The sequence below is a fragment of the Diabrotica undecimpunctata genome, chromosome 11 (assembly GCF_040954645.1).
Source record: "Diabrotica undecimpunctata isolate CICGRU chromosome 11, icDiaUnde3, whole genome shotgun sequence".
NCBI lineage: Eukaryota > Metazoa > Arthropoda > Insecta > Coleoptera > Chrysomelidae > Diabrotica > Diabrotica undecimpunctata.
In genome coordinates, this window is record NC_092813.1 from 26,362,212 (window position 1) to 26,376,936 (window position 14,725).

Below are 14,725 nucleotides of genomic sequence, written 5' to 3' on the forward strand. Positions count from 1 at the left end.
TCACAATTCACATCCCTGCATCTCTGAAATAGCACCTGTACAGCAAAAAGGGCCTCCCGTGTTCCCAGAGCATCACGAAATCCGAATTGTGTTCTTGTTAGTTGTTCCTCACATTTTGTATATATTCTTTTGTGGATGACCTTTAGAAATGTTTTAAGTAAATGGCTCATAAGGCTTATAATTCTATAGTCTTCGCACTTTCTCGCATTGGGTTTTTTTGGAAGATTTATAAAAGTTGACACTAACCACTCTTGGGGAACCACGCCCGTATCATATATACTGTTAAATATATTTGTCAACCATTTTATGCCATCATAGTCCATAAGTTTTAAGAATTCTGAGTGAAAATTATCAGGGCCTACTGCTTTACCATCTTTGGTGCTTTTGATGGCATATTTTACTTCTTCGACTGTAAATGGTGGTCCAGATTCGCAATTGGTGTTTGTTGTAATACCAGTGTTACTTCGTATATCTTCAAAAGTTTTTTCCACGTATTTGATCCAAATATCTCTTTTATGCTCTATTTCCAGTACTATGTTTCCCTGATTATCTGTCAGGAATCCAGTGTTCTTGTGTTTATATAAGCCTGCCGCTTCTTTAATCTTTTTATGGAGGTTAAATGAATCATGTTTTTGTTGTAATGACTCTATCTCTGTACACTTCGAGCTAAACCAATTTTCTTTTGCTATTTTAATAGCCCTTTTTATTTCGTTATTTATGTTGTTGTAGTAATTCTTATTATCTTTAGCGTTTCTTCTGTCTTCCATCATACATAGAATCTCCTCCGTCATCCATTCCTTTTTATTTGTTCTTTCAGGTTTTAAGTATTTTTCTGTTATTTCTTGACTTACTTTGTGCAAATTTTCTAGTTCTACATCTGTGTTATCTGTTTCTGTACGGGCCCATGGTTTTTCTGTACGAGCCCACGTTTTTTCTTTTAGGCGTTTTTGTACCTTTTCCTTTACTGTTTTATTTTTCAGTTGGTTAATATCGTACTTCATAATTTTTGGTCTTTGAACTTTCTTTAAACTAAGTTTCATTTTGGCGATAAGTGGATTGTGGTCCGAATTTATGTCGGATCCCGGGTACGCTTTAACAGATGTTATAGAGTTTCTAAATCGTTTGTTAATAAGAATATAGTCTATTTGATTTCGTACTGTGTGATCTGGAGTATCCTGGGGAGATTTCCACGTATATAGTCGTCTTGGAGGAAGATCATAAAAGGTGTTTGTCACTACGAGCTGTTCTTCAGTTGCAAATTCAATCAAACGGTCTCCGCGTTCATTACGTTCCCCTAGACCAAAGGATCCCACTAAATTTCCACTTTGTCCTTTGCCAACTTTGGCATTAAAGTCTCCCATTATTAGTATTATTTCGTTTTTCCGAATCCTTTTGACAATATTAGTAAGGTCATTGTAAAATTCTTCTATGATTTCTTCTGGGGCGTCCGCTGTAGGAGCGTATACTTGAATAATGTTTGTTTTTATGGGAGTTGTGTTTAGCTGAACTAAGAGCATCCTTTCTGATACAGGTACAAAGTGACTGACACAATTGGCGATTTTATTATTCATAATTAGGCCCACTCCATTTATATGTTCGTTCTTAAGATTTCCTGAGTAAAATATTTTGTGATCTTTGATAACTCGGTATCCCGTATCTGTCCAGCGCATTTCGCTTATTCCCATAATATTAATCGAGAGTCTTTCCATTTCTTGAATGGCATTATAGATTTTTCCCGCCTCGTACATTGTTCTAACGTTCCATGTACCTATCTTTATGGCTGTTCGCAATACTCTTAGAGATCCATCATCTAGAATGTAGTTTGGTTCGTGAGGATTTCTCTTGATAACGACCTGGAAGGCCTCACGGTTTGAGCTAGATTTACCTTCCCTGCCGGATCTTGAATTCCGATTTTCATGATCAGTAGTCGGAATCTTAAAGTTTTTTATCACCATGATAATTGTACTAGAGATACTTACAAGAAGTCTTTAATGCAGTGGTTTCTCCTTGCCTTCTGCATCCTTATGCCGTTCACTAAAAGTCTTAGTTCCTCCGCCTTCGAAGCCGATTTCTCAAACTCCAGGACAAAAGAGTGCCCTAAGATCGCAGTATCACAGCCGCTTAACTCATGATGTGAGTGTCGCCTGTGAGTATCTGGAATTAAGCCTACAGGATTTTTACTTCCCCCAGCCTTAATCCAGTAATGACATTACTGCTGCCTAATGTCATATCCTCAGTTGATCCTCAGTAACGAATGATTACCATCCATAAATTATGTTCAAACAAACTAACGTGCCGAAAGACCATTACAATATATCTTCGTTGTTAGTTATCCGATTTTGACGTACAAGGCGTTAAATGAAAGGTGAAAGGAAAGCGTAAATATGTGCATACTATAGTTTATCTACGACGAGCAAGTAATTTATTGTTTTAAAGTGGATAATGAACATTGCTCTCTGTAAGAATATATGTTGGTCATAGACGGTTCTTCGATAGCCATCAGGCAACAATTTCCCCTGGTCATGTTTATAAAACATACGGAATGCACTGTATATACCTAACCCTAGTTGACAGCGCACTTTGCAGGTCCCGTCTCACGATCAACTAATAGGTTTAAGTACAACTCCCTTCTTGAAGGTACACAAGCGTGAATCCGTGCTGGAAAATGTCGACCATCCTTTTTATACTCCGTAAAGGACCATCAAATATTTAACGTTAAAATATTTCAGGTATATTAACAAAGAAAAATTAAAATAAATATAATTATAGAGTATATATAGTTTTAGAGTATATACTTTGGATGTGAAAATTGAAAGTAAATATATTATGTTAGATAAAAGAAAAACTCAGCCATCGAGTAAAGATATGACTACCACAATACGCTACGGTAACTCTAAGACAGAAATGATGTACATGAAATGATAGAAAAACATGTATAAAATATCTGATATAGAACCATGTAAGACAGAAAGCATGGACAATAATGATGGAAAATGTATAAAATATCCGACATAGAAACACATAAAAAATAAACGCTGTACATAAAATGATAGAAAATGTGTGAAATATCTGAAATACAAACACGTAAGGCAGAAAGCATGGGCAATAATGATAGAAAATGTATAAAATATCTGACATAGAAACATGTAAGACAGAAAAGCTGTACATAAAATGATGGAAAATGTATAAAATATCTGACGTAGAAACACGTAAGAAAGAAATGCTGTACATAAAAATGTATGAAATACCTGACATAGAAACACATAAGTACGGATATATATAAATTATTGTCATATAAGTTAATATAAATAAAAAATAAATTAAATCCATAAGTGTTATAAATATTGAACCTTTTAATAAATTCACAACAAATGGTGTTAGAAGTTGGATCGAACATAAATTAGACTTATAATAATAATACAAGTGAATATTTATAAATTGTGAAAATGACTACGATTTATGAGCTCACAGTTACGGATTTAAGAAGGCTTCTTGAAGATAGGGAATTAGCTTCTACCGGGAAAAAGGCTGATTTAGTCCAACGACTAAAGAACTCTTTAAAAGAAGAAGGTTTGGATCCAAAAACTTATATATTTGAAGACAAGCATGTTGCTGTTATCTCGTCGATTGCGAAAGTTTCTGGTGACATCGCATCATTAGAGAACAAAGTTTCTGACGATATTTTGAAAGTTTCTGGTGACATCGCATCATTAGAGAACAAAGTTTCCGGCGACATCGCATCATTGGAGAACAAAGTTTCTGGCGATATTTCGAAAGTTTCTGGTGACATCGCATCATTGGAGAACAAAGTTTCTAACGAGATTTCTTCTCTGGAAAGCAAAGTTTCTGCTAACATCTCTTCGGAAATCTCTAAAGTCACTTCTGAGATGTCTGCCCTGGACGATAGAATGTCTTCGTTAAAAAATCAAGTTGCTGCCGATATGTTGGCCTTCGAAGAAAAGATTAAAGAGATGGAAAGGAAGATGGAGGAAACAGGGACAGTAGAGAGAGGTAACAATCCGATTACAGTGGAGATAAAAGAAGACGAGACGAAATGTTAGTTGGAAATACGGCCGAAATTTGAAGGAAGTGGAGGTTCTGTCCATGTGAAGGTCCCAACTTTCGACGGAAAATCGTCATGGAATAACTACATGAAACAGTTCGAATCAGCTGCAAGAGCGAATGGATGGTCTGAAAAAGAAAAGGCTGTAAACCTGACTATCGCTCTTCGAGGAGATGCCTTAGATGTGCTTCAGACCATAGCCGTAGAGGAGACCGATGATTTCGAACAACTGAAGAAGAGGTTAAATATGCGATATGGCCACGAACATTTGGAACATGTATATCAGTCGCAGCTTAAAAATCGAAGACAAAAGAAAGATGAGGCTCTTCAAGAATATGAGGTAGATATTGCCAGATTGGTACGATATGCTTATCCAACAGCTCCCGAAGATATGATGGAAAAGTTGGCCGTTCAAACGTTTATTGATGGTCTTCGTGATCATGAAATGCAGAGAACACTACGATTAGCTCGTCACAAGACGCTGGTTGATGTCTTATCCGCCGCCCTCGAATACGAGTCAGCTACGCAGGCCTCTGGAGGATACAGTAAAGTTAGGACTGTAAAAGAGAAAGGAGATGAAGATAAACTTGACCAGCTCGTTAATATGATGAAAATTATTACATGCAAGAAAACGAAGACCATAAAATCAAGAAACTCACCATCAGGAAAACCAGAACGAGTCGGCTTTAGGGGAGCAGCTTCGACCCGGAACTTTTCCAAAGACCCTCTTATACTAATAGCTTCTTTGAAATGTCGTGAAGATAGTGTATATGTAGATGGAGAAATAAATGGTAAAAGACATACGTTGTTGGTGGATACCGGAGCGACCAGAACCATTATACGCCCGACAGTTATAAACAGCCGAAAGAAACTGTTACCAACGAGGTTGCGACTTCGGACCGCTACAGGTGAAAAATGCCAACATTCATGGAGAAATCCAGGTACAATTGGGAATTGAAGCAGAAAAGTTTGTCCATACTGTTATAGTTGCTGACATCGAAGAGGATGTTATATTAGGAATGGACGTAATGAATATGCATGGATTCCAATTGGATTTTAAGAATAAGGTAATCAAAGTTGGCAACGAGGAAGTATTTCTCCATCCACATAATGACAACACTGTGCAAGTAGCCATTAAAGAAGATACAGTCGTGCCTGCGAGAAGCGAAACGATCATAGTAGCGCGGCTACAGGGAATTGTGGACGAAGGGAGACCTGTTATGATGGAGCCTTGGAACCACGACGATGAGGTTGGCCGTGGAATCATAATGGCCGTGGAAAGGAATTGGTGACTTTGGCTAAGGAAATTCCTGTGAGGCTTATCAATGTCAATGACTACCCAGTGACCATCAAGAAAGAGACAAAGGTAGGAACTTGTGTACCTGTGACATCCATAATCCGTCAGGCGACAACATCTGATAATGCCAACGACAAATTCGACCAAATGGTTGCAGTTGCAGGACAGTCTCTAAATCAGATGGAGAAAAGGAAATTAAGGGAATTTCTTCGGCAGTATCGTGATATTTTCGTACCGAAAGGAGGAAAGACGGGAAGAACTACCGTTGTTAAGCATAAAATTGATACTGGTAATGCTAAGCCAATTCGTCAAACAGCTCGACGATAACCACAGGCGAAAAGAGAGGAAGCTGAAACGATTGTTCAGGAAATGAAGAAAGACGGGGTGATAGAACCTTCTACGAGCCCATGGGTCTCTCCAGTGGTCCTGGTTAAGAAGAAAGACGGAACGACGAGGTTCTGTGTGGATTACCGTTTGCTGAACAACGTTACCAAGAATGATAGTTATCCTCTGCCTCGGATCGATGACACATTGGACACATTGGCTAGAAGTAAATTATTTTCTACTTTGGATTTGAAGTCTGGATACTGGCAGGTAGAAATGGACCCAGTAGATAAAGAAAAGACAGCCTTCACCACAGGATCTGGATTGTGGCAATTCAACGTTATGCCATTTGGACTCTGTAATGCTCCTGCGACATTTGAGAGGCTTATGGAAAATGTGTTGAGAGGGTTATCTTGGAAAACATGCCTGGTTTATTTAGATGACATAATCGTCTTGGGGGAGACATTCGAAGAACATCTGAAGAATTTAGAAAACGTTTTTAATCGACTTAAAGCTGCCCAATTGATGCTAAACCCCAAGAAGTGCCAGCTATTTCAAGGTAAAGTCAATTATCTGGGTCATATAGTCAGTAAAGAAGGAGTGGCTGTGGATAAGGGAAAAATCGATTCCATTAAGGAATGGCCAAAACCAACTGACAAACATCAAGTGAGTTCTTGGACTATGTACTACCGGAGGTTTATTAAGAAGTTTGCAGATATCGCTAAGCCATTAACGCGACTTACAGAGGAAGCAAGAGAATACCGCTGGGATACAGACTGCCAAAATGCCTTTGAGACCTTAAAAAAGCATTTAATAACAGCACCAATTTTAGGGTATCCACTGCCAGAAGGAGAGTTCATCTTAGATACGGATGCAAGTAATGTGGGAATTGGAGGAGTGCTGTCTCAGATTCAAGGAGGACAGAAACGAGTTCTCGGATATTTTAGTAAAGTTCTTTCAAAACCTGAACGGAATTATTGCGTCACGAGAAGAGAACTTCTGGCAGTAGTGAAATCAGTAGAGCACTTCTATTAATACCTCTATGGCAGAAAGTTTCTAATCCGAACCGACCATGCCGCCCTTAAGTGGTTGATGCAGTTTAAGAATCCAGAGGGTCAGATAGCCAGGTGGATCGAACGACTCCAAGAATACGATTTTAAGATTGAGCACCGGGCCGGAGTTAGCCATAGAAACGCTGATTCTCTTTCCAGAAGTCCATGCCCAGCAGAATGTTCCCACTGCAACAAAACGGAATCCAAGGAAGCAGCAGTGCTAAGAACGACGATTGTCAACGACGACTGGACGCCTACTAAAATAAGGGAAGAACAAGAGAGAGATCCAGTTATACAGAAAATCCGAAAATGGAAAGAGGAAAACCGTCGACCGCCTTGGCAGGAAATATCAAACCTATGCTCAGTAGATAAGACGTATTGGGCCCAGTGGGACTCATTTATCATCGAAGATGGCTTGCTCAAACGAGTCCTGGAAAATGATGACGGTTCAGAGAAGAAAAGACAGTTGGTGATCCCAAAGAGCAGAATAGCCGAAGTACTTCGTCAGTTACACGACAGTCCATCGGAAGGGCATTTTGGTGTAAAGAAAACCCTTCAGCGAATTCGGGAACGGTTTTATTGGATGAACAGTTCCGACGATGTAAAAGACTGGTGTAAGAAATGTACTATTTGTGCCACGAGTAACGGGCCTTACCGAAAAAGGAGAGCTCCTATGAGACAATATAATGTTGGAAGCCCGTTTGAAAGAATATCTTTGGACATCGCTGGGCCATTTCCAGAAAGTGAAAATGGAGGCAAGTACATGTTGGTAGTAATGGATTACTTTACTAAGTGGTTCGAGATTTACGCACTTCCCGACCAGAAGGCCGCCACCGATGCAGATAAGTTGATCCAAGAATATATCAGCCGATTTGGAGTGCATTTGGAGATACATAGTGACCAAGGCAGGAACTTCGAAAGCGATCTATTCCAAGGAATATGTGATAGACTAGGCATGAAGAAAACAAGAACTACCGCGTATCATCCGCAATCGGATGGTATGGTAGAACGAATGAATAGGACAGTTGGCAAGTATTTGACAAAGATGGTGTCCGATCATCAGCGAGACTTGGACCAATACCTTCCGTTCTTCACAATGGCCTACAGATCTGCTGTTAACGAAACAACAGGCCAGACACCAGGCCAAAGTCCTATTCGGACGCGAAATGCGACTACCTTGTGATCTCGAGTTTGGATGTCGACCTGGAGAAGATGTAGCAGGTGAAGATTATGTGATCGAATTACGAAGAAGAATGGACGATGTACATGAGTTGGTCCATTCCCACCTTCAGATCGCTAGCGACCGAATGAAGAAACGGTACGATACACAAGCCGAAAAGGGTTGCTTTAAGAAGAACGACAAAGTATGGCTGTATAATCCCAAGAAGCGAAAAGGTTGTTCTCCCAAATTGCAGCAGTTTTGGGAAGGTCCATACCTCATCATGGAGAAGATCAACGATGTCATCTACCGAATAAGCAAGATTCCGAGGGGAAAGCCGATGATAGTACACCATAACCGGTTGGCATCTTTCGAAGGTGACCACGACGTAGATGAAGAAGTGGAAGTAAACCAAGTCCACGATGTGTCTGACCTCACGTTTGAGGAATTCATAGGTGCCTATGGAGGTACCGGTAAAGCGAGACATGGTGTTACCACTGAAGAAAAGCAAGATCTACTCGCGCTCCCCGATGACTACTCGCTGGCCCTTACCATCCCGGCCAGTATCAAAGACGCACCAGAGTTGGCAGCCGTCTTTCGAAGGAAGTTTGGTCGAGTTGCAGAACTTCAATGCCAAGTGCCAGCTCCCGGTAAAACCTTGAAACTCCAAGATGCATCACGTTACCTTTTCTACCTGGTAACAAAAGACACTGCCCGTGACCAACCTACCTACCGAGATGTATGGGAAGCCTTACTTCAATTGAGAGAGCACGTACTGGAGTCCGACGTGCAAAAGTTAGCCATGCCAAAGTTGGAGTGCCGCCAATTAGATTGGAGGGTTATCCGAAATATGGTGGAGGAGATCTTCAAAGACACCGAAGTCCAGGTGTTAGTCTGTTGCAATCCCCATAGTTACTGGTGCGGAGAGAAAACAGTCCCTTGCTATTTTTATACAACTGGAAGTTGTAAAAGAGGGTCCAGTTGCCGATACCAGCATACAGTTCCGGTTCCAGTCCCGACAAGGTTCCAGGAGGAACCATCTTTTAAGAGGGGGGCAATGTTACGATAAATATCCTGGCCTAAAAATAACTGTAAATATATGATGACTAATTCTAATATGTTGTAGATTATACGAGGTGATCCTACCTGCTGGCAGAATAGAAAACCGGTCAGACGATGAACTTCTAGTATAAATCAGAGAATTCTAGGCCAGTTGTGGCTTCATATATAATAATGGATTTTTCATTGAAGCAGACAGTTAATTGTGATGACGCGCTCGAGAATTTAATTGTTACGTACGGATATATATAAATTATTGTCAGATAAGTTAATATAAATAAAAAATAAATTAAATCCATAAGTGTTATAAATATTGAACCTTTTAATAAATTCACAACAATATTTACAAATAATATTGCACGTTTTAAATAATGCAGAAATAAATTTTATACATAATGACAAACTTAGAATGATGGTGTATAAAATCAAATACAAGCCCTCTAAAATATATAAAATAGTACATACTTTGTTTAAATTGTTTTACTTGTAGCACAAATTTTTTGTAACACAAAACGAACACGTTATTACAAAGGTGAACTGCAGACTGAGTATAACAGAATGGATTCGTTCATTAAATAGGTAGGCTGGTATGACGTAACTCGACTGGAAATTATCGAGAATTGCAAGCTGAAGCTTGTTTACACGTGCACCGGATATTCTCGACTGTGAAAACGCTGAATCGTGAGAGAATGTTAAAAAGGAATGTAATAATATCCGCTAAAGTTCTCGTTAGCAGTATTTCGCATCATATTACGTCCAGCCGTATATGTATACCTATATGACTAACAAGCTGATTCTTGAAAAAAATTGTTGCACGTGTTTCCGACGACCGTGTGAGAAATTTTAAAAGGAAATGCACATCCGCTGGTTGGAATATTTATAAAGATTTATAAGTTTAATTATATAATATACGAAGTTACTCGCAAATTACTAGTAATATATAAATTGGAAAATCAACGAATTTTTGGTTTTAGACTATTTGTTGTGGATAAAATATATACGAGGTTGATTAAAAGTTACTCGTAAAATATAAATTGAGAAAATTTAAAAGTTCTTAGAAACACGAAAAAAAAAATGTTGTACATAAAATGATAGAAAATGTATAAAACATCTAACATAGAAACACGTAAAAAAGAAATGCTGTACATAAAAATGTATGAAATATCTGACATAGAAACACGTAAGAGAGAAAGCATGGACAATCATGATGGAAAATGTATAAAATATCGAATAAAAATTGAGAAGTACTGGAAAGGATGATAAAAAATGTATAAAATATCTAACATAGAAACACTTAAGAATGAAAGCATGGACAATAATGATGTAAAATGTAAAAAATATCTGACATAGGAACACGTAAGAAAGAAATGCTGTACATAAAATGACAGAAAATGTGTAAAATATCTGACATACAATCACGTAGGGCAGAATGCATGGACAATAATGATAGAAAATATATAAAATATAACTGCTGTACATAAAATGATAGAAAAAATCTGACATAGTAACACGTAAGGCAGAAAGCATGGGCAATAATGATAAAAAAAAATATATCAAATATCTGACATAAAAACACGTAAGGCAGAAAGCATGGACAATATTGTTGGAAAATGTATAAAATATCTGACGTAGAAACATGTAAGACAGAAAAGCTATACATAAAATGATAGAAAAATGTATAAAATATCTGACATAGAAACACGTGAGAATGAAAGCATGGACAATAATGATGTAAAATGTATCAAATATCTGACATAGGAACACGTAAGAAAGAAAATGTCTAAAATATATGGCATAGAAACACTTAAGGCAGAAAGCATAGGTAATAATGAACGATTTACATGTAAAATTTGCTGAATAGAGAATAATTATATGTCGAAACCAGCAGAGTCTAACATATTATTCAATTGCCAACAATGAGCATAGATGTAAACAACAACAAAATCTTTATTATCCCCATCACAAACATCGCTAACACTGAATATTACCAACAGGCGAAGGTCTACTCGGATGGTGTTACGATGAAAACAGGAGTGTGTAAAAGTAAATCGACGTCGGCATATTGTAATGGTACTCTAGAGTTCAAATACGACAAAAAAAAATGGTTTTTGCTGTAATACAGATGCTAGGATATAAATAAAAGTAATGTTTATAGTATTTGTTTTTTGTTTGTTTATAACTCAGTTGTTGAAATGGCCTATTGTAAATACGAAGAACATGTTCTAATAGAATACCTGCGGGAACACTTAACAACAATATTTTTAACAAAATATGGTGTGTACAAAAATATTATTCAGCAAAAGAGTGAGAATTTTAAACGTAATACGAGAAAATTAAACATATTGACAAATAATATTGCATGTTTTAAATAATGCTGAAATAAATTAACAATATGACAAACTTAGAATGATGGTGTAAAAAATCAAATGCGAGCCCTCTAAAATATATAAAATAGTATCCACTTTTTAATTTTTATTTGTAGCACAAACACCAAACGAACACGCTATCACAAAGGTTAACTGCACACTGCAAGTATAAAAATGTATTCGTTCATTAAATAGGCAGGCTGGCATGACGTAACTCGACTGGAAATTACCGAGAATTGCAAGCCGAAGCTTGTTAGACGTGCACTGGATATTATATTGCGAACTTCTCGATGTGGGAACGAAAATAGTGATTGGAATTCAATTACATCCGGTGACGTTAGATAGCAAACAACAGATTTTCTTTATAATATAATATTTCAAGGAATTATTATGATATATGAAAACTTTTATTAGTAATTATACCGGGGGTAATTAAAAATTATGAAGTAAAACTAATTTTAGCGTTATTAATGAATATATAGTAACATACGAGATATATGACACTACTAATATTCTTATATATGCTGTAATATACATGTTAATTTATTGATATAAAGAAGGCCTCAGACTAAGCATTAAATAAACAAACCACCGAATCCATACATACGACACATCCAAGGAAAGTACGATGATATTATGAATATGTTGAGATATAAAAATAGATATGGAGACTGCTAAAAGAGCGCTACATACTATATTGATTATTCATGAAAGTATAGCGACATATGTGACATCATATAATACAATGAACGGCAATAGACACACTATAAGGTAAATTGGTATTTATTGACCTAAAGAAGGCGTCTGACACAGAAAAAACAAAGAACCAGTCGAATCCTAACATGTGACATATCAAATGAAAGAGGAAAATTTAACGAATATGCTAAGATAGATAAACAAAACATAATGAATACTAAAAAAGGCACTATACACTATCTTTGATATTAATGACAGTATAGTGACATTTGTGACATCATATGATACTATGTACGACAATAGAAACACTATAAAGTAAATTTGTATTTATTGACCTAAGGAAGGCGTCTGATGCAGTAAAAAACAAACAGCCAGTCGAATCCTAACATGTAACACATCAAATGAAAGGGGAAGATTTAACGAATATACTAAGATAGAAAAACAAAACATATTGAACACTAAAAAGGCTCTATACACTATCTTTGCTATTATTGAACTTATAGTGACATACGTCATACAATATGATGCTATGGACGATAATAGACACAGCATAATATCAACTTACATTTATTGACCTAAAGAAGGCATCTGACACACTAAAACAAACATCCAGTCGAAACCTAACATGTGACACATCAAATGAAAGGGGAAGAGCTAACAAATATATTATGATAGAAAAACAAAACATGACCACTAATAAAAGGGCACGATACACCATTTTTAATAATAATAAAATTATAGTGAAATACGTTATATAATAGGCTACTAATGATGGTAATAGATTTATCCTATAAAAAAAATTTTAATTTATTGAGTCGAAGAAGACCTATGACTGAGTATAAAATAAAGTGATAATTAAGCGTTGAAAAAGCGATGAAAAGCGATCACTTTTCATCTTTTACATCGTTTTTTAACATTTTTAAAAAATTTCTATTTATCAATGATTTTACATGTCTCTATATGGGATCAACAAGTACGTAAAACGATGAAAAGCGACAGTTTTTCATCGCTTTTACCACGTCACGCCCCCTACAAATGTCAACGTAATTAAACTTAGACAGAGTTTCGATAGGTAATTTATTAGGTTAACTCGTGTCACGCGTCACGTCAAAACGTCACTTTTGCATCCAAACGTCACGTTTTAACATCAAAATGTCACCCGCCACATATCATGTATAAACGGCACATTTTTACGTGAAGACATCACGCGTCACGTCAAAACTTCACGAATCACGTCAAAAACGTCACGTTTTAAAGTCAACACGTCACACCTTACATATGGATAACATAGGAGTAAAGCGTCATTTCGTCTCTGGAGTAAAGTTAGCGATGGTTGAGCGATGGTTAATTTATTAGGTTAGGTGGTGCCGCGAAGCATATCATCTTATGTACAGCAGTTATATTTTATATATTTTCTATCATTATTGTCCATGCATTCTGCCCTACGGGATTTTATGTCAGATATTTTACACATTTTCTGTCATTTTATGTACAGCATTTCTTTCTTACGTGTTCCTATGTCAGATATTTTTTACATTTTACATTATTATTGTCCATGCTTTCATTCTTACGTGTTTCTATGTTAGATATTTTATACATTTTTTATCATCCTTTCCAGTACTTCTCAATTTTTATTCGATATTTTATACATTTTCCATCATTATTGTCCATGCTTTCTCTCTTACGTGTTTCTATGTCAGATATTTCATACATTTTTATGTACAGCATTTCTTTCTTACGTGTTTCTATGTTAGATATTTTATACATTTTCTATCATTTTATATACAACATTTCTTTTTTACGTGTTTCTAAGAACTTTTAAATTTTCTCAATTTATATTTTACGAGTAACTTTTAATCAACCTCGTATATATTTTATCCACAACGAATAGTCTAATACCAAAAATTCGTTGATTTTTCAATTTATATATTACTAGTAATTTGCGAGTAACTTCGTATATTATATAATTAAACTTATAAATCTTTATGAATATTCCAACCAGCGGATGTGCATTTCCTTTTAACATTTCTCACACGGTCGTCGGAAACACGTGCAACAATTTTTTTCAAGAATCAGCTTGTTAGTCATATAGGTATACATATACGGCTGGACGTAATATGATGCGAAATACTGCTAACGAGAACTTTAGCGGATATTATTACATTCCTTTTTAACATTCTCTCACGATTCAGCGTTTTCACAGTCGAGAATATCGGGTGCACGTGTCAACAAGCTTTAGCTTGCAATTCTCGATAATTTCCAGTCGAGTTACCTCATACCAGCCTGCCTATTTATTGAACGAATCCATTCTGTTATACTCAGTCTGCAGTTCACCTTTGTAATAACGTGTTCGTTTTGTGTTACAAAAAATTTGTGCTACAAGTAAAACAATTTAAACAAAGTATGTACTATTTTATATATTTTAGAGGGCTTGTATTTAATTTTATACACCATCATTCTAAGTTTGTCATTATGTATGTAATTTATTTCTGCATTATTTAAAACATGCAATATTATTTGTAAATATGTTGTTTAATTTTCTCGTTTTTAAAATGGAACAGTGCATTTCACAAATAATAAAGTAATTGTTGATTAAAAAAAATAGAGACGTACAAAAAATATTTTAAAATTTTGGTTTTATACCAAATCTGTTATCCATTATTTTTTTCCAGGTTTTTTCATATTGTTTATTAATTTATGTACTATTTA